This window comes from Eriocheir sinensis, chromosome 13, assembly GCF_024679095.1.
Source record: "Eriocheir sinensis breed Jianghai 21 chromosome 13, ASM2467909v1, whole genome shotgun sequence".
NCBI classification, from domain to species: Eukaryota; Metazoa; Arthropoda; class Malacostraca; order Decapoda; family Varunidae; genus Eriocheir; species Eriocheir sinensis.
The window spans coordinates 19,149,610-19,172,109 of NC_066521.1; the positions used below are offsets into that span (position 1 = coordinate 19,149,610).

Sequence of the window (22,500 nt, forward strand, 5' to 3'; positions counted from 1 at the left end):
ACCGTATTTCCTTTCCTTTCTTTTCCTTCTATCTTGTAATTTTCTTGGAATGTATACCGAAGAAATAAATAAGCGAGGGATGTATGATGTATTTTGGAATGTATATTTATTTATTTATTTATCTATTAATTTGTTTACTGTAAAAATAAGAGGAGTTTAAATTACGTGTTTGGGAGTGCATATTTTCCATAATCATCATCGTCATCACTATCTTCACCACCATCGTCATCATCATCGTCATCATTTTCAGTAGTCACATCATCTTCAATATTCATCATCAGTAGCAAAGACATCAGCATCACTATCATCTTCATCACCATCATCACCATCTTTATCACCACCCATCATCCTCCTCCATGTTTTTCCTCCTTTTCCTCATCCTCTCGTAACCATATTTTTTCCCCTCCGGCGATCACGTCATTTTCCCCTTGGGTAACGCCTCTCTCCCCTTGTCCCCCTACCCCTGACCCCCCCACCCCCGCGTGATCCCACCAGGTAATTTGACGCCGGTGGGCAGTGATTCACCTGGCCCACCTTTTTTTTCTTTTTTTCTTACCTGGAATATGCTCCCCTTTCCTCCTTTCATACCTATTCTTTTTTTCTTCCTTTTTTTTCCAGTGCTATTTTTTTTATTTGCCTCTCTGTTCCTCTATTCTGTATCTCTTTATCTACTTTTCTATTACCTACCTTTCTATCTATTTATCTATCAGTCTACCTACCTACCTACTTACCTATCCTTCCATCTATCCATCTATCTATCTATCTATCTATCTAGCTTTCAGTGAGGGTAGGAAAAAGGAAAAGAGGGAAGGGGAAGAGAGATTTGCGGATAAAAAAAAGGGGATGAAGGAAATGAAACGGATGGAAAGAGAAATGAAAGGGAGGGTGAAATAAGAGGGGAGGAAGGAAACAACGATTGGGAGAGGGGAAAGAAGGAAAGTGGAGGAGGAGGAGGAGAAGGAGTGGAGAGATGGAGAAAGAGAGAGATTGCATGCTGGAGGGAAATAAGTAGGAGGCATCGGAAAGAGGGGAAGAGAGAGAGAGAGAGAGAGAGAGAGAGAGAGATGAGGTTCACTGGAGAGAGAAAAAACATTAGGTAAGAGGAGAAGGGGGAAAAAAAAGGAGATAAAGTAGAGAAAAAAAAGGAGAGGTACAATAAGTTAGCATATCAGGAGAAAGGGAAAGCCTGGAGGAAGATATGAGAGAGAGAGAGAGAGAGAGAGAGAGACTGGTGGGGGGGAGGGTTGCGTTGAGCCGGAGGAGGAGGAGGAGGAGGAGGAGGAGCGAGAGCCGAGGAGGACCAGTTGGTGTAAGAGGTGGTTGGTGGCTGGACGGGTTCGCGAGCCGTTCCTGCCTCCTCCTCCTCCTCCTCCTCCTTACGTGCCCGCGTCTTCCTACGTGCTGACCCTACGCTGAGGACCTCGCTTCGGAGTGCTGAGTCAGTGCTGTGGTGATGCTGAGCGTGCGCGTGGTGATGTGATGCGCGTTGGTGGTGAAGTGTTGGTTGTGACGTTGTGGTGGTGTTGGCGGGGGCGTGGTAGTGCAGCGGTGGTGTTGTGCGGAGGTGTTTATAGTGCTATGGTGATGGTGGTGGTGGTGGTGGTGGTGGTGATATGCGGTGGTTCGTAAACTATTGACACACACACACACACACACACACACACACACACACACACACACACACACACACACACACACTTTATTCTCCCTATCTTTACCTTTCCTTCCTCTCCCTTTCTCTCTTTCATTTTCCTCTCTCCCTCTCCTTCGCTTTTCCTCTCCTCGTAACTTTTAACCCCCTCCCCCCCCCCCCAACCCCACCCCGCAGAGGTATAAGTTCAATATTTGAGTGTGTGTGTGTCTGTGAGAGAGAGAGAGAGAGAGAGAGAGAGAGAGAGAGAGAGAGAGAGAGAATCACCTTGTATAACCTTTGCCACCTCTTCTTTGCCCTCTTCTCCTCCCTTCCTCTTTCCCTCCTCCTCTTCCTCCTCATTACCTCTTCTTTCCCTCTTCACGACCTAATCTTCCCTTCCTCTCAAGCAGAAACCCTAAAATTATCACACACACACACACACACACACACACACACCACCGCCACCACCACCCACCACAACCTGCACCCAAATTAGCCTCACGTACGCACATCTGTCGAAGAGGCGGATAAGAAAATACTTCCCCAAGACTCTGAAGGTTAAGCGGAAAAAAAAAGTGTGCGAGGAAAAGAAAGAAAAAAAGAAGGTTGGCACTTGGCACTCTTGAGGCGGCGGCGGTGAAGGTGAAGGCGTGTTGAGGTGAGGTGCGGGGCGGCGGGCAGGTGTCACTAATTAGATGATGCCCAGGTGGGTGTGTTTGTGTGCGTGTGCGTGTGTGTGTTTATCGGGGAGAATGGGGCTTGGTTGTGGGTGGGGGGAAGTCATGTGTGTGTGTGTGTGTGTGTGTGCGTGTGTGTATGTGTGTGTGTTTGTGTTTGTTTAGAAGAGGGAGGGGGCTGCGTGGGGTGGGATGGGGGGGGGGCTCTGTGTGTGTGTGTGTGTGTGTGTGTGTGTGTGTGTGATTCATCGCTTATACATTCATCTCTCGTGTTTTTTTCTACTCTTTTTTTTGTTGTTGTTCTTGTTTTGGTTTTGTTTATGTTCGGTGTTTGTTTGTTTGTTTGTTTGTGTATGAAACGATGTGAGCTGATGTAGAATTTTTGTTATTATTATTATTATTATTATTATTATTATTTATATTTATATTTCCACTTGAAAGCGTAAAAGAAGACAAATTTATATATACAGAGAGAGAGAGAGAGAGAGAGAGAGAGAGAGAGAGAGAGAGAGAGAGAGAGAGAGAGAGAGAGACGCTAAACAAACGTAAAAAAATGCAAGGACGAAAACAAACCACAAAAAAACGAAACTAAAAGAAGAAAACATAATAGAAGTGAGAGAGAGAGAGAGAGAGAGAGAGAGAGAGAGAGAGACATGACTCACCCAAGCACCCTAACTATAGACTTTTTCCTCCTCCCGGCTTTTCCAATAAGAGTGAGGTCGCTAAAATTTTTCCCCTTCACCCCTCACTCGACGCGCTCTGAGACTCGTTTCAAAGCCTTTCGCTATGCGCCTTTTTTCCGTCGTTTTGTGCTCTTTTCGAAAACTTGCGGTCGAGTACACTTACCGTTCTCCTTCTCCTCCTCCTCCTCCTCCTCCTTCCTCGTTCTTAGTCTCATTCTCTTCGTCGTTGGCTTCCTCCTCCTCCTCCTCCTCCTCCTCCTTCTCTGCCCTCTTACACAGCCAATTTCCTTTTCTCAACCTCTCCTGACTTTCCTTTCTTCCCTCGCATCTACCTCCTCCTCCTCCTTTCCATCCCTTAACAAATCTGTCGGCTACACTCTCTCTCTCTCTCTCTCTCTCTCTCTCTCTCTCTCTCTCTCACTGTCACTTTTATCATGTTTTCTTGTTTTTTTTTTTCTTTTCTTGGTTTGTTTACGTTCTCGCTTATTCTTACTTATTTAACGTTCCTACTCTCTCTCGCTATCTCGCTCTCGCTCTCCCTCTCTCTCCCTTTCCCCTCCTTTCTCTCTCTCGTTCCCTCGTTACCTAACTCTCCCTTGATGAGCCTATACACAGTCTGACTCTTGCCTCTAATGACAGGAGCTTTGGCCTCGCTACACGCCCACTCTCTCTCGTGGAAAAGGCATCTGCTAGACCTTATGGGGCGGGGCGGGGCGGGGGGGAGACTGGGGAGGAGCTGGGGTATCTGAGGTTGGGAGTGGAGGGGACGTAGTGGGGTTTGGGTGGGTGGGGAAAGCCTTGGGAGAGTGGAAAGGGGATGTGGTAAGTGGGGAAAGACGGGGTGTAGTTGGGGGTGAGTGGCAAAGTTTGGGGTTGATGGGTGTGCGCTGGGGAAGAATGGGGTGTGTGGGAAGGTGCTGGGGAAGGCTGGGATAGGGTGGGGAGGGCCTTGGTATATAGGGAAAGACTGGAATTGTGTCGGTAAGGGCTTGGGTGTGGATAAGCCTGACGAGAGGCCTTTCCCATCCCTTCTTACAGGAAACTAGGCTGATAGGAGCTGGGTTTTCTGGTCACGTGATATTGGGGGGGGGGGAAGGAAGGTTGGTGTGTGTGAGGTGTTGGGGGGGCGGGGTGAAAGGGGGGAAAGGGGGGTCAAGTCTGCGCATATAAGAAACTCGTGAGAAATTGCTTGCCCGGAAAAGATTTAAAAACGGGAAGATATTTTGTCTTTGTCCTGTTTTGGAAAGTCTTAAAACACACTCCTCCTTCCCTTCCTCCTCCTCCTCCTCCTCCTCCTCCTCTTCTTCCTTTGCTTCATCCATCTTCCCTTTTTTACCTTCCTCTTCTTGTTACCTTTCACCACTTCCCTCTTTACCTCCTCCTCCTCCTCCCTATTCCTATCCTCCTCCTCCCTTCCTTTATTCCTTCCTTCCTCCCTTACTCTCAGGCAATTTCCTCCCTGTATTTTATCTCCAAATATTTTTCCTTCCCTGTCTAGAATTTTGGCCCCTTTTTTCCCTCACTTTTTTTGGCATTTACTTTTTTTCTCTTACTCTTTTGCTCCTACTTTTCTGCATCTACTTTTTTCCTCTTATATTTTCCTTACTTTTTCTCTTTCTTTCTTCTCTTATTTCTTTACCTTTACTTTTTCTGTTACTTTTTACCTTTACTTCTTTTCCTTTTCTTTTTTCCTTTTCTCTTTTCTCTTCCCCTTTTCTCTTCCTCTTACTTTTTTTCCTACTTTTTCCTGCTACTTTTCGTCTTACTTTTTTCCTTACTTTTTCCTCCTTAAGTTTTTCTCCTTACTTTTTTCTCCTTACTTTTTCCTCCTTACTTATTCCTCTTACTTTTTTCTCCTTACTTTTTTCTCCTTACTTTTTTCTCCAACTTATTTCCCTTACTTCCTTTTTTTTTTTTTTTTTTTTTTTTTTAGTCCTTCCAAAGACCTGATTGGGTGGTTGACCTTTGCTCTAATTGGTTGCGGAGTCTCGTCTTTCTCGCAGGTGATTGGTTACCCGAAAGACCACGTGACCTGATCGATATTCCCAGGTATGTATGTATGTATGTATGTATGTATGTATGTAAGGATTTATGTGCATCCGTGCGTATATCTATCATGGTTGGCTGTTTTATTGGTTTCTCTCTCTCTCTCTCTCTCTCTCTCTCTCTCTCTCTCTCTCTCTCTCTCTCTCTCTTTGATATCATAACTCAGGTATAAACAACATTTACAGCTCTTCATATCCTGTTTACTTACACCTGGAGAGAGAGAGACAACAACAAACAACACCTGGAGAGAGAGAGAGAGAGATTGATTCAGGGGTAACAGTTCTAAATTTAAAGGCTCGTTACTCTTCTTACAGTTATCAGAAAACGAATGTATAGTCAGAGAGAGAGAGAGAGAGAGAGAGAGAGAGAGAGAGAGAGAGAGAGTTGGTATATGTACGTACATAAATTATTCCTGAGTTGCGTATGTTTCCTGGTTTTATACGAGTGTGTGTGTGTGTGTGTGTGTGTGTGTGTGTGTGTGTGTGTGTGTGTGTGTGTGTGTTTAGTGCGTCCTTCCCCTACTACTACTTCTACTACAACTACTACTTCTACCACTACTACTACCACCACTACCCCCCTCCCCCCTCCCATCCACCACCCCTTATCTTCACAACCGCTCCAAACGCTCGCTGATCCTCGCTATAAAGAACCTTCATTTTATCGCCCCGCGCCGACCCTCGATATTATGGCCCCCTAAGCAGGTCGTCCCCGAGGCCTTTAGTGCCACACGACCCGCCGGGCGCAGAATATGGGGCCATGGCACTCTGAAGGCCCGGGAAGGTATATGGCCCTGTTTTGTGTGAGAGTGCCAAACGGGGGGATTAGGAGGAGGTGGAGGAGGAGGAGGAGGGAAGTTGGAAGGGGGGTGGAAGAATTGGAAGTAAGGTAGGAAGGTTTAGTGTGGAGGTGAGTTGAGAGAGAGAGAGAGAGAGAGAGAGAGAGAGAGAGAGAATCATAGGGTAAATTAGCTGATAAAAGGGGTTGATGAGAGAAGAAGAGAACGGAAGAGCACACAATAAAAGGAACCAGAAAAAGAGAAAGAGGAAAAGGATTGAATGAAGGAAAGGAAAAAAAAACAGATGAGGGAAAGGGGAAAATAAAGATAAGGAAACCAAGTGAAAAGGGAGAAAAGAAATAAAGGAAGACAGAAAAGAATAGAGAAAAAAAGGACTAAAAGGAAGGAAGGAAGGAAAGAAGAAGAGTATTGAAGAAAAGGCGGAAAAAACAAAGTAAATGATAGTTGAAAATAGGAAGAGGTAGAGAAGAAATAAAGAAATAAGGATAGGAAAGGAGAGGAAGGAAAGGCAGGTAAGGAAGGAATAAGGGCATGATAGAAAAGACGAAAAAAAAACAAAGTATAAACTCGAAAATAGGAATAGGTTAAGAATAAAAAGTAATGACGATATAAAAGAAGAGAAAGGTGAGAAAAGAAAGGAAGGAAGAAGGGGAAGGGAGGAGAGAAGAAAAAAAGGAGAGGTCAGACAGGCATTTTCTCTCCCTCACGTTGATGGAAAGGGTCTGGAGATGGAAGGATGGAGGAATTACCATGTGAGGGAGAGGGAGGAGAGACAGAGAGAAGGGGGGTGAGATGGAGTGAGTTAGGCATGGCGGAGAGTGAGACATGGAGATGGAGGAGAGTAATGGAGATGAAGGAGAGTGAGGGAGATGAGTGGAGGAAAGGAGAGAGGGAGAGATGGAGATATATGGTTACGTGGAAGTGAAACATAACACCCAGAGAAAGAAAAATGATAGTAAATAAACACAAACAAAAAATATGATGATAGAAACGAAAGAAGAAAGGGAAGGGATTAAAAGGGAAGGAAGGAAGGAAGAAGGACAAGCGAGGAATAAGGTGAAAAGGGAGAAAAGGGAGAAAAAGGAGGATAGGAAAGAAGAAAAAAGGAAAGGGAGGAAGGAAGAAGGGCAATGAAGGAGAAATAATAATTAAGAAACCAGGCGAAAAGGGAGGTGGATAATAAAGAAAAGAAAAGGAAGGGACTGAAATAAAGGGAAGGAAGAAAGGAAGAAGGGCATAGGAGGGAGTAAAAACGAAAAAATATAACTGGAAGAAAACAAAAAAGAAAAAAAAGATGTACAGGAAAGAAGAGAAAAGGAAGGGAAGAGAGAAAGGAAGAAAGAAATGGGAGGAAGGAAAGACGAAAAAAATATAACTGGAAAAAAACAAAAAAGAAAAAAAAAGATGTACAGGAAAGAAGAGAAAAGGAAGGAAGAGAGAAAGGAAGAAAGAAATGGGAGGAAGGAAAGACGAAAAAAATATAACTGGAAGAAAGCAAAAAAGAAAAAAAGGTGGATAGGAAAGAAGATAAAATGAAGGGAAGGAAAAAAAAGTAGGGCAAATGAAGAAACGGAAAAAAGACGAAAAAATGTGAAAAAGCTAAAATAAAGACAAATTCGATTCTTTTTATCACCCCGTTTCACTTTTCAACTGTTTCGGAGCTTCGCGAGTTTCGTTTCCCGGGGCGCTTGGAAACACAGGTGAGGTGAGGGAGTTTGCTGTTACCTGTTTAATTAAAGGACGTAATTAGCAAGGCGATGAAGTTAATAACCCCATCAGTGGAGAGGATGAAGGTGTGTGTGTGTGTGTGTGTGTGTGTGTGTGTGTGTGTGTGTGTGTGTGTGTGTGTGGTTCATTAGTAGGATTCGTTGTTTCGTTTTGAAGCCTCGGGTGAAGCTTAGATGGATTTGATTTGCTCTCTCTCTCTCTCTCTCTCTCTCTCTCTCTCTCTCTCTCTCTCTCTCTCTCTCTCTCTCTGTTTGTGTGTGTGTATGTCTGTGTGTGTGTGTGCTGACAGGTACATACGCTTATTGCCTCTTAATCATTTCACACACACACACACACACACACACACACACACACACACACGCAACTTCTGATCCTAAGCTTCTATATGCAACTTTTTTCCCTCTCTTTTTTTTCTTCTTCTTCTCCTTCTCCTTTTTCTTTTTTCTTCTTCTTCTTCTTCATCTTCTTCTTCCTCTTCTTCTTCGTCTTCTTAGGTCATTACTTGCAAGACGCCAACAACCTAAGCCTACTGAAATGTCACTCAAGATATAATTTAATGTGATCGTAGGAGTGAAAGGGAGATTGACAAGAAAGGCAGGTCATATATTTTTTTTTAATGTAAGATTGCTTTGATATTTCGTCTATACTCAGTCGCTTGTGTGTGTGTGTGTGTGTGTGTGTGTGTGTGTGTGTGTGTGTGTGTGTGTGTGTGTGTGTGTGTGTGTTCTTCTGAGGGAAATAATTTTTTTTTTTTTTCTTTCTCTCTTTATTATTGCTTTCGTCTTCTTTGTTTTTCTTCTAGTTTTTATTTTGCTGTTTTTTTCCTTTATCATTATTTTCACTTCCTCCTTCTCCATTCCTCCTCCTCCTCCTCCTCCTCCTCCTCCTTCTTCATTTCCTCCTCCTGCCTAAAAGTTGGTCATAGGGAAGAGTATGACTTGCCTCCAATCTTCCTCCTCCTCCTCCTCCTCCTCCTCCTCCAAAGGGCAATTCACCTGTTCCTAATCTCGGGGAGGCAAAAGATGAAAAGTTTAAAGGAGACGAAGTGGAGGAGGAGGTGGAGGAGGAGGAGGAAAGATGGAGAGAGAATGCAATTACGGGAGGAGGAAGAGGAGAAAGGCGAGGAAAAGGAGGAGGAGGAGGAGGAGGAGGAGGAGGAGGAGGAGGAGGAATGAGACAAGATTGATGGGAAAAAGGAGAAAGAGGAGCTATTCATTTCGAGAGAGAGAGAGAGAGAGAGATAATAGAGTTAGCCTTTCTCTCTTTCTACGCAACAAGTCTCATTCTCTTGTTAATTAAGGTCGTATAGAGACCCTCAATAAAGGGCTAGTGAGAGAGAGAGAGAGAGAGAGAGAGAGAATCAAACACATACCACACATAGAAAGCATAGTGAACCGAAAGCTAAATTAAATTCCAACAAACTAAAAAAATGAAAAAAAGAGAGAAATCGAGAGAGAGAAATATCGGGTGAACAAATTCGCTTTCACTTATGTGTATATATGTTTCTCTCTCTCTCTCTCTCTCTCTCTCTCTCTCTCTCGTCTTCCATCATTATCGATTTCCTCTTTCCACTATTTTGTTCTCTTCTTCATCTTCCTCCTCCTCCTTCTCTTTCTCTTCTTCTTTCTCCTCCTTCTCGTTCTTCTTCTCTTCTTCCTCCTCCTCCTCTAGTTTCTCCTCCACAAGTTTCAGCATATACATTTTTTTTCTCTCCATCTCTCCAACACCTCTTCCCAAATCTTCTTACCTCGCTCCTACACGCCGGCGCCATTAAAGTTTTTCCTCCGCCTCTCCCTTCCTCCCTCCCTCCCTCCTTACCCCCCCATTAAAGCTCGGCAGGTAATTTGAGACGCACCTGTCGGATCAGTCTCCAGGTATAGTTCCGGCAGAGAGAGAGAGAGAGAGAGAGAGAGAAAGAAAGAAAGAAAGAAAGAAAGAGAGGAGAGGAGAGGAGAGAATAAACGATAGAAAGATTCGATAGATACAGAGAAAAGACACAAGCAAATAGACAAACAGGCGGAGAGTAAGAGAGAATGGAGAGAAAAGGAAAGGAAAGGAGCGGAGAGAAGGGAGGAAAAGATAAGCAACAATAGGATAAAACAGAGATGCAAGGAAGGATAGACAAAGAGTAAGAGAGGAAAAGAAAGAACAGGAGAGAAGGAGAGAAGAGAAGAGAGGAAAGGAGAAGGCAGACAGGACAGAGTGGAAATTCATACAGAGGAAAGACAGACAGACAGACGGATAGAGATTTAGAAAGAGAGGAAAGGAAGGGAAAGGAGAGAAGAGGAATGGAGGGAAAAGAAGAGACAAAAACCGAGATAGAGAAACATATACCACCAAACAGGCAGAGAGAGACAGACAAATTGATACACCAGAAAAGATAGACAGACAGACAGGCAGGCAAGCTCAAATTGGCCACTCGATTCTGCTCTGCAAGCCTCCTCTACGACTACTCCTTTTTTGGGGCCCAATTAGAAAGCCGAATCACGCGTCTAGTGGATTCATTATCGGGTTGGTCGACGCATAATAAATAAACTCGCTCGTCCGCGGCGGTTCCACGTTCACATGGGTTGGACTTTACCGGCAAACTCACCTGTGTCTTAATTGCCCACCGACTGACGAATGAAATAGAAAATAGAAAAGAATAGAATAGAAATAGGAAGTGAAATAATGAAAAAGTGTAGTGTTGTGTTTTTTGGGAGAGTAGAAAATAGATGTGATAAGTAAAATAAAGTAAAATAAAATGAAAATAGAAAATAAAATGATGAACAAGTGTAGGGTTGTTTTTTGGAGAGTATAAAATAGATATGAAAAAGTAAAATAAAGGAGAATAAAATAGAATACAAAATAAAATGAAAAACTGTAGTGTTTTTTTTTTTTTGCGAGTAGAAAATAGATATGAAAAAGTAAAATAAAGGAGAATAAAATAAAATAGAAAATTAAATTATGAAAAAGTGCAGTGTTGTTTTAGGGAGAATAATAAAAAGAACTGAAAAATAAAGTAAAGCAAAATAAAATGAGATAATGAATAAATAAAGATACAATAAAAGATAATAAAAGAGAATAAAATAAAATAAAGGAAGATAAAACGAAGTCACAAGATAAAATACAGTAATTAAAAGTGTCAAGTATTTTTTTTTAGGTTCGTAGAGGGACATTTTTTTTCTCCTTTTATTTTAATTTTTTTTACAAGTTCAGAATAGAAATAAAATGTTTGATCCTTATTTTTATGGTTTAAGGGAAAGTAGATAATTTTTTTGTGTAGTCTGGGAGCGAGTCTTTTTTTTCTCTTTTTTTTTTTTTTAGAGAATGATAAGGGAGGTGATGTAAGGTAGTGGTGGTGATGTAAGGGGTGGTGGTGGTGGTGGTGGTGGTGGTGAACTTGTTAGCGTTAAATGTAAATGTTTGTCAGTTTAAACTAATTTTGAAGATAAGAAAAATTGTAACTGGAAACAGGAACATCAGGAGGAGGAGGAGGAGGAGGAGGAGGAAAGGAAAGGAGAGAAATCTTTGTGGCGGTCTGCCAAAACACCTGACCACACACACACACACACACACACACACACACACACACACACACACACACACATCGTCTCATATCATCTCGCGACCCCTGACTTCCTTTTTTGGCCTCACTCCTATCCCTAAAACGTCACTTGTCACTCTCCTGCTCCTCCGCGGCCTTCACTTCTCTCCTTCCCTCCCTCCCTCTCTCCCTCCCTTCCCCTGAGACCAGTTGGCAGTTGCTCACCGTGGAAGGAGGAGCAAAAATGTAAGTTAAAATTTTAGATACATGGAAGACGAAGAGAAGAAGAAATATGAGGAGGATTAGGATGTGGAAGAGGAGGAGACGGAGGAAGAAAAATGTGTTGATAGGTCTTAAGGAGGAGGAGGAGGAAGAGGAAGAGGAGGAAAGAGATGAAGGAAGGAAGGAGAAAAATATGAAAAGAAGACAGGAGGAGGAGAAAGAAAAGTAGGAGTCAGAGGAGGAGGAGGTGGAGGAGGAAGATGTGTATGAGAAGGAGGAGGAGGAGGAGGAGGCTGGCCCGTCAAGGTCACTCAACTTTGGTCTCCTCCTCCTCCTCCTCCTCCTCCTCCTCCTCCTCCTCCGACACCATATGCCCCACCGCCCTATTCTGAAACCTTAACTACTCACACTCACATCAACCTCACCTTAACCACACCCACCAATAACCACACCTGCCCATAACCACACTGATAGCCACACTACATCCAGAAACACCTCAGCCACACCCGCTCACAGACACACCTGCCCACACACACACCTGTATCTCCGCAACATAACAAGCCACACCTGAGCTAGCCATTCAGTAAACCACACCCACCCACGCACTCCAGCCAGCCTCGAACCTTGCAACACGGTCCTACGCAGTCAGCCAGTCAGCCACCCACACCAACTGACCACAACCACTCTAGTCAGCTGATGGTGGTGGTGATGGTGATGATGATGGTGGTGGTGGTGATGGTGATGATGATGGTAGTGGTGATGCCTTGGAGTCATGCTGGGTTACTGAGACCTGCCCGCGCCTCACTATCCTCCTCCTCCTCCTCCTCCTCCTCCTCCACCTCCTTCTCCTCCTCCTCCAGTTGCCACGAATGGTAAAATGTGACTGTGTATCTAGCTATCAGTGCATGGAAATAAAAGACTACCAGCGGGGGAAGGAGGTGGGGGGGTGGGGGGGGGATGAGATGTCCTAGGGGGGCATGGGGAGTAGCCTACCTGGGGAGCGAGCGACCAGGTGGGGAGGGGGTAGAATGAGTTACCCGTAATCACCTGTACTGCGAGCGACCTCTGTTTACCTGTCGAGCAGATAGGTAGTGTTACTAATGAGAGAGAGAGAGAGAGAGAGAGAGAGAGAGAGAGAGAGAGAGAGAGAGAGAGAGAGTAAGAGGGAGAGGAGAGTAAGGGAAGGAAAGGGAGGGAGAAAAGGAAAATGAGAGGAGCAGAATGAGAGTGAGGAAGGGAAAGAAAAAGAAAGAGGAAGATAAGGAGGCCGAGGGAAGAGAGGAGAGATGGAGAGATAGGGAGAGGAAGAGAGAGGAAGGGAGAGAGAGAGAGAGAGAGAGAGAGAGAGAGAGAGAGAGAGAGAGAGAGAGAGAGAGAGAGAGAGAGAGAGAGAGAGTATGGGCGTGGGCGTGGGCGTGGGCGTAGATACAGTTCGTTGATATGAATTAAGTCTGTGTGTACGTTTTTGTCTGTGTGTGTGTGTGTGTGTGTGTGTGTGTGTGTGTGTGAAGGTGAACCCAACAAAAAGTTACAAGTTGACTGCTCTCCTTCCCTCCTCCTCCTCCCCCTCGCCCACCCACTTTCCTCCACCCACTACTTTACCTCCCTCGTCCCTCCCTCCCTCCCTCCGCGCCGTAATAAGGGAGGAGGAGAAATGGTGGAGAGAAGGATGGAGAAAAAGAAGGTCGGCTCATGTAGTTCTTTTATAAACAAGTTTGCAGCGGCCGAGGAATGCGGAGTGTGCCGAGAGAGAGAGAGAGAGAGAGAGGACCTACTGTATTCTTTTTCCTCACTCAGCTCCCTTAAGCAAAACCTAGTATACCATTGAGGACCTTTCCGCATCGCTACTCTCTCTCTCTCTCTCTCTCTCTCTCTCTCTCTCTCTCTCTCTCTCTCTGTTTGTGCATTTGTTTGTTCGTTCTCGCTTCATTGCGTCCCTCTTGACCTCACTACTGCGTTTTTGCTGCGTAAGAATTCGTGTTATTATTATTATTATTATTATTATTATTTTTGTTATTATTATTATTATTATTATTATTATTATTATTATTATCATCGTTATTGGTTACTGGATATTATTTTCTTTCATCTGGTTAATCTTTTCTCTCTCTCTCTCTCTCTCTCTCTCTCTCTCTCTCTCTCTCTCTCTCTCTCTCTCTCTCTTCGTATCAAACTCTTTTTCTGCCACTCCCTTTGACTCCCATTTTCTCTTTGACTTTCCCTTTGAGAGAGAGAGAGAGGGAGAGGGAGAGGGGAGGAAGAGAGAAAGAAAGAAAGGAGGAAAGAAAAAAAAGAGTGAAAGTGAGAAAGAAAGAAAGAAAGTAAGCAAGGAAGGACAATGAAAGTAGAAAGAAAGAAGAGTAAGAAAGGAAGAAGGAAAGAAAGAGAGAAAGAAATGAAAAGAAAATAAGAAAGTAAGGAAGGATTAAAAAAAATACAGAGAGAGAGAGAGACCAAGTCAACAACACCGCAGGAATCTCGGGTGCTCGCATTTTATACTCGCTAAGCAGAATACTTGATTGAACGTAACTCGCGTCATGGGGTTGATACTACCCCTCAGACGCCCAGAGCATGACCGTCACATTCCCGGCATTCACTGACCGGCGGCGGGGCGTGTGATAGGCGGCATGAAGGAGGAAAAGAAGAAAAAAGAAAGCTACATGTCGGCCCCCAAGGATTAGCAGACAGACGGATGGCTTGATCAGGGAAAATAAAATGGATTGATGTGTTAGGAGATACTGGTCCTTATTTGTTGCGTCTTGAAGATTGTGATATTCCTGAAAACAAAAAGAATAAACGGAGAGGTTGATATATTAATGGATCAACAGACAGACGGATAGCTTGATCACAGAAAAAAAATTGGATTGATATGTTTGGAAATACTGATTCTTATATGTAGCGTCTTGAAGATTGTGATATTCCTGAAAACAAAAAGAATAAACGGAGAGGCTGATATATTAATGGATCAACAGACAGACGGATAGCTTGATCAGGTAAATAAATAATGAGTTGATGTGTTAGAAAATACTGATCCTTATTTGCAGCGTCTTGAAGATTGTGATATTCCTGGAAAACAAAAATAATAAACGGAGTGGTTGATATACTAATGGATCAACAGACAGACGGATAGCTTGATTAGAGAGAAAAAAATGAATTAATATGTTTGAAAATATTGTTCTTTGGCGTTTTAGGTTAATAATAGTTAATATATCTGAACAAAAAGAAAAATAGAAATCTTGACACATTGAAGGATCAATAGACAGACATATAGCTTGATCACTGAAAAAATAATGGATTAATATGTTAGGAAATATTGTTTTTTTGTATTTTAAAGTTAGTGATATTCCCAAACAAAAAATATTACAGATCTTGATGTAATAAAGGATAAACAGACAGACGGATAGCTTGACCAAAGAAATTATACAGACTGATCTGCTTTAGAAAACATTGCATGATAATGTCTTGAAGATTGCGACATTCCTAAAAACAGACAGAAAAATACGTAGTGCTATCTCTGAGCAAATAAGACCATCGTGATACATCAGAGACAGAGAGACGGAGTTCGATCAAAGAAAAAAAATCATATACTGTAGAAAATACTGTTGCCTTACGTCCTAATTAGAAAAAAATAAATTTTGATACTTTATAGGATCAATAGACGGATAACTTGAGCAAATATAATAAATGAATTTGTATGCTTTAAAAAAATATTGATCCTTAGTGTCTTAATTAGAAATACTTGATGATATCTCTGAGGAAAAAATAACAAGTAGCAGATTTTGATATATTAAAAAGATCAAAAAGTCCAGATGCTTTAAAAAATATTATTCCTAAACGTTTCTCTAGTTAAAATAATACGTAGTGGTGTCCCTAAGCCAACAAAAATCCGTTCTCGATGCACTAAAATAAATATCGATCATGTAAAGAGATACAAAACTTGATAACTTTGTCGAAGAAAAAATAATCTTGATATCCTAACGTAAAAATATATATATATCTTCCTGTCGTAAAAGATGAATAACAAGAATATATCGAGAGCGTAAAACTAAAACATTCACTTGCATAATCCTGTCTCGAAAACAAACCACTTCATCTCCATCACAGAGGAAGAAAAACAATAAATTTTATATCCTAAAAGCAAGGCAAAAAAATACAAATAAAACCTCTCGATATGCAAATATAAATACAAAATCTTTAATATCGTAAAAGATAAAAAAAAAAAAAAAATATGCTCTGATCTTTAACGCAAATTTTGACAATCTTAAAAAGAAAAAGGAGAGAAGGACCCCAACAAGTTATTTATATTCCTGTAAAAGCTTCTGCGTATCAATTTTATTATTGATGATGTTAGGCGTCCTCGGAATAAATATGTGCGCCTCCGTCCGTCCGTGTGTGTGTATGTGTGTATGTGTTTGTGTGTGTGTGTGTGTGTGTGTGTGGATTTGGCAGCTTCCTGTTTTGTCTAGAGGGGAAGAAATTGATTGAGGAAACTAGCCCTGGTGATGGAGAGGACAGGTGTGAAAGGTAAAAAGGTGGAGTTATTAATATAAGAAGAGGCATCGTAACCTTGTATTGGTGGTGGTGGTGGTGGTGGTGGAGGAGGTAAAGGTGGTGGTGGTGATGGAGGTGTTTAAGATGTGGAGGTGAAGTTTGGTAGTGACGTTGGTGGTGGTGGTGGAAGGAGGTGGTGATGGTGGTGATGATGTTTGGTGTTACAGGTGAAGTTCAGGATTTCGAAGGTGATGTTTGGTGCAGTGGTGGTAGTGGTGGTGAGGGTGTTTGCTTGTACTGGTGGTGGGGGGGGCAGTGGTGGCTGGAGTTACCTGAGTGCAATACCTTTAGAGGAAAGAGTGGTAATTAAGCTGTCGCAGGTGAACAAATAATCTCTCTCTCTCTCTCTCTCTCTCTCTCTCTCTCTCTCTCTCTCTCTCTCTCTCTCTCTCTCTCTCTCTCTCTCTCTCTCTCTCTCTCTCTCTCTCTCTCTCTCTCTCTCTCTCTCTCTCTCTCTCTCTCACCTGGCCAGAAGGTGAGAGCAGCAACAGGTGGCGAAGATTATTGATCCTTCTCTCTCTCTCTCTCTCTCTCTCTCTCTCTCTCTCTCTCTCTCTCTCTCTCTCTCTCTCTCTCTCTCTCTCTCTCTCTCTCTCTCTCTCTCTCTCTCTCTCTCTCTCTCTCTCTCTCCCTCTCTCGTTCCCTCCAACAGGTGCAAAAATCAAGCCCCAAAATTGTGGGCCTCTCTGATTGGCTGCGATGCGTAGATTGCAGGTGATTGGCGCAGAGACGCACTTTTCCACCAATCAGATTAGAGGAGGTTGAATTAGTGTGTCGACAGGTAGTGGAAAAGTCACCGTGAAATTTGGGAATGGTGAGGTGAGAGGTGGGAGAGGGCCAAGTTAGAGGGAGTGGTAGAGTGAGGTTACCTGATGATTTCTGAGGTCCGCCAGGTAGGTAAGGGAAGAGGGAGGAAGGTAAGGGTAAGGTATAATAGGTAATAGGATACTTACTTTCACATTTATGCTTCGTTTTCCTTACCTTACAGACCTCCGCCTAAAATTCCTGGCCTCCCTTTTCTTCTCTTTGTGTCTCTTTTTTTGTCCGTCTCTCATTTGCTTAATTATCTCCCCCTTTTCATTTCCTCTTTCCTTTCATTTACTCTCTTGTGTCTCCTTCCTTTATATTCTTTTTCTGTCTTTCTCTCATTTTTTGCTTCTTTGATATACTTTTCTTTTTTCTTCTTCTCTGTCTGTTTGTCTGTCTCTCTCATTTGCTTAATTTTCTCTCCCTTTTGATTTCCTCTTTCGTGTATTTTCTTGTGTCTTGTCCTCCTTTATCTTCTTCCTTATCTTTTCCTTTCTCTCTCTCTTTGCTTCTTTGATATGCCTTTCATTTTTTCTTCTTCTCTGTCTGTCTGTGTGTCTGTGTGTCTGTCTCTCTCATTTGCTTAATTTTCTCTCCTTTTCATTTCTTCTTTCATTTACTTTCTTTTGTCTTTTTTTTCCTTTATCTTCTTCCCTTTCTCTGTTTTTCTTTCTTTTCTTCTTTATTTAATTGAATTTTCATTGTCTTCTCTTTTTCCTTCTTCCTCTTTACTGTCTTTCTCTTCTAGTATTTTTTTCTTAGTTTCTTTTCCTCTCCATACTTCTTCCTCTTTCTCATTCTTCTTTTTCTTTTCTTCCATTTCCTTCTTTATTTATATTCCTCTTTTTCCTCGCTTCCTTGATTTACATTCTCAATTTATTTTCCTCACCATTCAGACTCCTTCCTCTCTCTCGCTCCCTTTTGCCTCTCTTACATTCTTAGTTCATTTTCCTCCCTATTCAGACCCCTTCCTTCCTCTCGCTCCCACTTGCCTCTCCCTCTCTTCACTTCTTTTCTTCTTTTATCATCTTCTTTACTCCTTCCTGCTTTGGTCTCCCTTCGAATCTAGCCTTAACATCACCTCCATCCCACGCACACCTCAAACACCATCACCTCCACCAAACATCACCACTTCTACCCAACCACCACCACAACCACCACCCCCCTTCTTTCGTGTGTTTTCTGTACTTTTCTTTTTCCTTTTCTTTCCTTATCCTCACCTTTTCGCTTTTTTTCATTTCTTTTTCTTCCTCCTCGTCCTCCTTCCTCTCCGTTTCCCCTCTTCGTTCATTACATTCTTAGTTTCTTTACCTCTTCTCTCTCTCTCTCTCTCTCTCTCTCTCTCTCTCTCTCTCTCTCTCTCTCTCTCTCTCTCTCTCTCTCTCTCTCTCTCTCTCTCTCTCTTTTTTTCTTGTCTTTACTTCTGTTCGCTTTTTCTCTTCCCTTCTTTTACTTTTTTATTCATCAACTTAATTTACCTTTTTTGTGTCTGTTTTTACTTTTCTTTAACTTAACCTCACCTCTTTTTTTTTTTTTCCTTGGTCTACTTCCGCGTTTTCTTCAGTATATCTTCTCATTTCTATTTTTCCTTCTTCATTCCTCGCTCTCCTTTCTCATTTTTATTTTTAATTTAGTCTCTTTTTTCTTCTTTTTACCAGTCATTCTCCTTCTTCCTAATTTTCTTTCGTTTATATTCTCTTTTTTTCCTCTTTTTACATCGTTTTCTTCAGTGTATCTTCTCATTTCCATCTTTTTTTTTCATTCTTCGCTCTCCTTTCTCATTTTCTTTAACTTAATCTTTTTTTTTCTTTTTACCAATCATTCTTCTCCTTCCTCATTTTCTTTCGTTTATATTCTCCTTTTTTTCTCTTCTTAACCCTTCGTTCTTCTTCTTCCTCATTTTATCTCGCTATCTCATTTTCCTCCGTTTATCCTTTCTTATATATCTCGTTCTCCTTCCACATTTTATTCCCTACATCGTTTAATTCGCTGCTGGCTCTCGTTAATTTTTTTTTTAATTGCCTGCGGTCACTGTTTCATTAATTGGCCGTTACCATTCACAACCTGCGCTCGTTTAATTAGAGTCGTTAATTCTACATATATATATTTTTTACTTGTAGCCAAATGTGGAGGAGCAGGAGGAGGAGGAGGAGGACGAGGAGGAGGAGGAGGAGGAGGAAGAATTTATGTGCGTCAGAGAGAGTAAAATAATGTTCTCCAAAATCTTTATGAGAGAGAGAGAGAGAGAGAACTGAGGGAAAAATTTATTGCGCCTTTTGCCTCTTACCTTCACTACCTCCTCCTCCTCCTCCTCCTCCTCGTCCTCCTTTTCCTCTAATTTAGGACAAGCTCTTTGGGGAGTCTGACGTCTCTCTCTCTCTCTCTCTCTCTCTCTCTCTCTCTCTCTCTCTCTCTCTCTCTCTCTCTCTCTCTCTCTCTCTCTCTCTCTCTCTCTCTCTCTCTCTCTCTCTCTCTCTCTCTCTCTCTCTCTCTCTCACTCTCTCTCTCTCTCACTCTCTCTCTCTCTCTCTCTCTCTCTCTCTCTCTCTCTCTCTCTCTCTCTCTCTCTCTCTCTCTCTCTCTCTCTCTCTCTCTCTCTCTCTCTCTCTCTCTCATCTTTCTTCAATATTTGGTGGTCCAAGTTCTTATTACTTTTTTTCCACTTCTTCTGACCCAGCAAAGAGGAGGAAGAGGAAGAGGAGGAGGAGGAGGAGGAGGGGGTCACTTTACGCTCATATTTCCTCCATGATATACACTAAGGAAGCTTGTACGTCATTTTAAATAGTTATGAATATATATAACTTGCCACTTTATTCTCCTCCTGCTCTCTTTATATCATACTCTTGTTTTCTTCCCCTTGTTCATTTTCCTCTTTTTTATCTGTTGTCTTTTTGTATTTTGTTTCTGCTTTCATTTACTTTTTTGTTTTATTTCCTTTTTTTGTTACTTTTCTTCTTTTATCATATTTTCCCTCCTCCAGTTTTTCTTTTCCTGTATTCCCTTCTATATATTTTTCTTTCTTTTCTCCTTTACTTTTTTCTCTCAACTTTTCCTTTTCCTCTCTCTTACTTTTCCTCTCTCCCTTTTCTCTTTTATTTCTCCTTTCATCTTTTTTTTTTCAATCCTCCATCTTTTCCTTTTCCCTCTATATCCTTATTTCCTTTGTTTTCTTTCCTTGCTCCATTTCTTTTCCCTCTACTTTCTCCTTCTTCCTGTCTTTCTCTTACTTTTTCCCTCATCTTTCTCTTTTTTCCTCTTTTCCATTTTTTCCTCCACCATCTCTTCCCTTTCCTACACTTCCTCATTTCCGTACTTTTCCTTCCTTTCCCCGTTATTTTTGATCCTCTACTTCCTCCATTTCCCTCTCTTTCCTCTTTTTTCCTCCTCTTTATTTTTCGGCGGCCGGTCCGGAAATTAAGAGGCAGATGTTTAATATGGCCCTCCTGCCGCTCCTCTTGACGCGGGATGCTGCGTCTTCTTGCCTCCTCGATATGAGATGAAACCAGCCTCTTGTGAGCGTCCTTCATCTTCCTCCTCCTCCTCCTCCTTCACTTAGTCGTCTTCCTCGTTTACCTTCTATACTTATCCTCCTCCTCCTTCTCCTCCTCCTGCTACTCGTGTCATTTTCTCTCCATATTTCTTGTTTCTCTTCTTCCTACTCAGCCTTACTTCCTTACTTGCTTGTTCTTACTCCTCCTCCTCCTCCTCGTCTCTCATCTCTTTCTCCTTCTTCCTCTCTTGCTCTCATTATTCTCCTATTCTTCTTTTTTTAGTCTCCGTATTCTCTTCCTCCTCCTTATTCTCTTTTTCTCATTATTCATCTTTTCCTTCATTCGTATCACGCAATTCTCTTTTCGCTTATTCATTTCTTCTTGTTCTCCTTTTCTTGTTCATTCCTATCGCCAAATATCTTTCTTCCCTTCCTCTTCCTTCTTCTCCTGCTCCACCTGTCTCATTATTCTCCTCTTCCTTCATTTATATCATGCCGTTCTCATTTCTCTTTCTAATTTCACCTCATTCTCCTTTTCTTGTTCATTCCTATCGCCAAATATCTTTCTTCCCTTCCTCTTCCTTCTCCTCCTCCTCCTCCTCCCTCATCTGTTCTCATTATTCTCCTCTTCCTTCATCCATATCATGCCATTCTCATTTATCTTCCTAATTTCACCTCATTCTCCTTTGCTTGTTCGTTCTTATCGCTAATTATCTTTCTGCTATTTGCCTCCTTATATTCCTCTTACTCTTCCTCCACCTCGTCCTCCTCCTCCTCCTATTCCTCGTACTCCTAATCCTTGTTCTCCATCTCCTCTTCCTCCTCCCACTACTCCTGCCTCTATTCCTTGTTCTCCTCCTCCTCCTCCTCCTGCTTCTCCTACTATTATTATTACTATACTACTCGTCCTCCTCTTCTTCTTCTTCCTCCTGCTCCGCCCACGTCCTCAGTGTCCGCCGCCTAACTGTGACATTAATTATCTGTTAAATTGTCGCGGGCGGTCGATAGGGAGATTTACCATGCGCTGCGGGAGGCTTTGGATGCAAATATATTCTTCTTTTTATTCCCAGACTGATCGTTCAAAGATTAATCGAAGGGGGAGCCCGGTGCATCTTCCTTAAGTCTTTTTATAGCACTGTACGGTACTCGAATTTACACACACACACACACACACACACACACACACGCACGCACACGGACACACGACGATATTAGTATTAGTATTGGTGTTAGTGTTAGTGTTGGAATTAGTATTGGTATTAGTATTAGTATTGGTGTTGGTATTAGTATTAGTAGATATCTGTATTAGTATTAGTTGTTTGGTGACCAGAGACGAGAATTTACACACACACACACACACACACACACACACACACACACACACACACGCACACGGACACACAACGATGCAAGGTTGGTGTGAGAGAATGCAGAGGTTGTAGGAGGAGAAAGAAGAGGAGGAAGAGGACGAGGAGAAGGAGGAGGAGGAGGAGGAGGAGGAGGAGGAGGAGGAGTGTGGGTGTGAGACGCGAGGGAGGGCCTGACTCTCACATTTTATACCCCGTCTGTTTGTGTTTGTCATAAAATTTAGTGCACGGCGTAACCTAGCAGGGGTCGAATGCCTGGGTGATACCTGTGGCGCCCGGCTCATTAAGTCCTCACACCTGGCAGAAACACGAAGGTACACCGAGGCATTTTTTCCCCGCGTATCTGGCACCAAATCCTCCTCCTGCTACCTCGGGATCGCATTCAAGGGGCAGGGAAGGGGACTGAAGCCGCTATTAATCGCCTTGAAGAGTGTCTAATGGCGGGTCATGTTTCTCGGTACATGGACACAGCCGCGCTTTGTGTTACGCTATTGTCATTCACTTGGTGTTGCTTGGCTGGCTGATGAGGAGGGCTTGCGCAGGTGTGTGGGGAAGGCGGGGGGGGGGGCGCAAGTTGTTCCTCTCTCTCCCTCTCTCATCCCCTTTTTCCCTTCTTCTTTCCTTCCTTCCCTCTCCCCCTTTCTCTATTATCTCCCTTACTCTTTTTCCTCTTTCGTTCTATCTCCACCTTTCTTCCTGCCTCCCCCTCGCCTTCTCCACATTCTTCTACTCTTTCTCCACTCTCTTCTTCCACCTCTATCCACTCCTCTGTGTGTGTGTGTGTGTGTTCAGGGCAGGTAAGGCGGGACTCGGGTACCAGGAAGAGAATACATAGGAATACATAGGAAGAACAGACACCAGAAGACCTGTCGGTTCAAGCACTGGGTAACTTCCTCAATACGTCACCTTGTTATCACTTCTCACCTGCTTGACTCCTTTGACACATCGTACCTCTTGAAGCTATCTACTCGTTT

At 42.7% G+C, this 22,500-nt stretch overlaps 1 protein-coding gene across 1 annotated transcript in view; it reads left to right on the forward strand.

Annotated features, from left to right (window-relative positions):
- Positions 1-1,263: 1,263 nt before the first annotated feature.
- Positions 1,264-22,500, forward strand: part of LOC126997814 (cAMP-specific 3',5'-cyclic phosphodiesterase, isoforms N/G-like) — a 141,028-nt gene continuing 119,791 nt past the window's right edge. The window contains exon 1 of the mRNA XM_050859026.1: positions 1,264-1,438. The gene's annotated coding sequence lies outside the window, so the exon portion shown is untranslated. The remainder of the gene's footprint in view (positions 1,439-22,500) is intronic.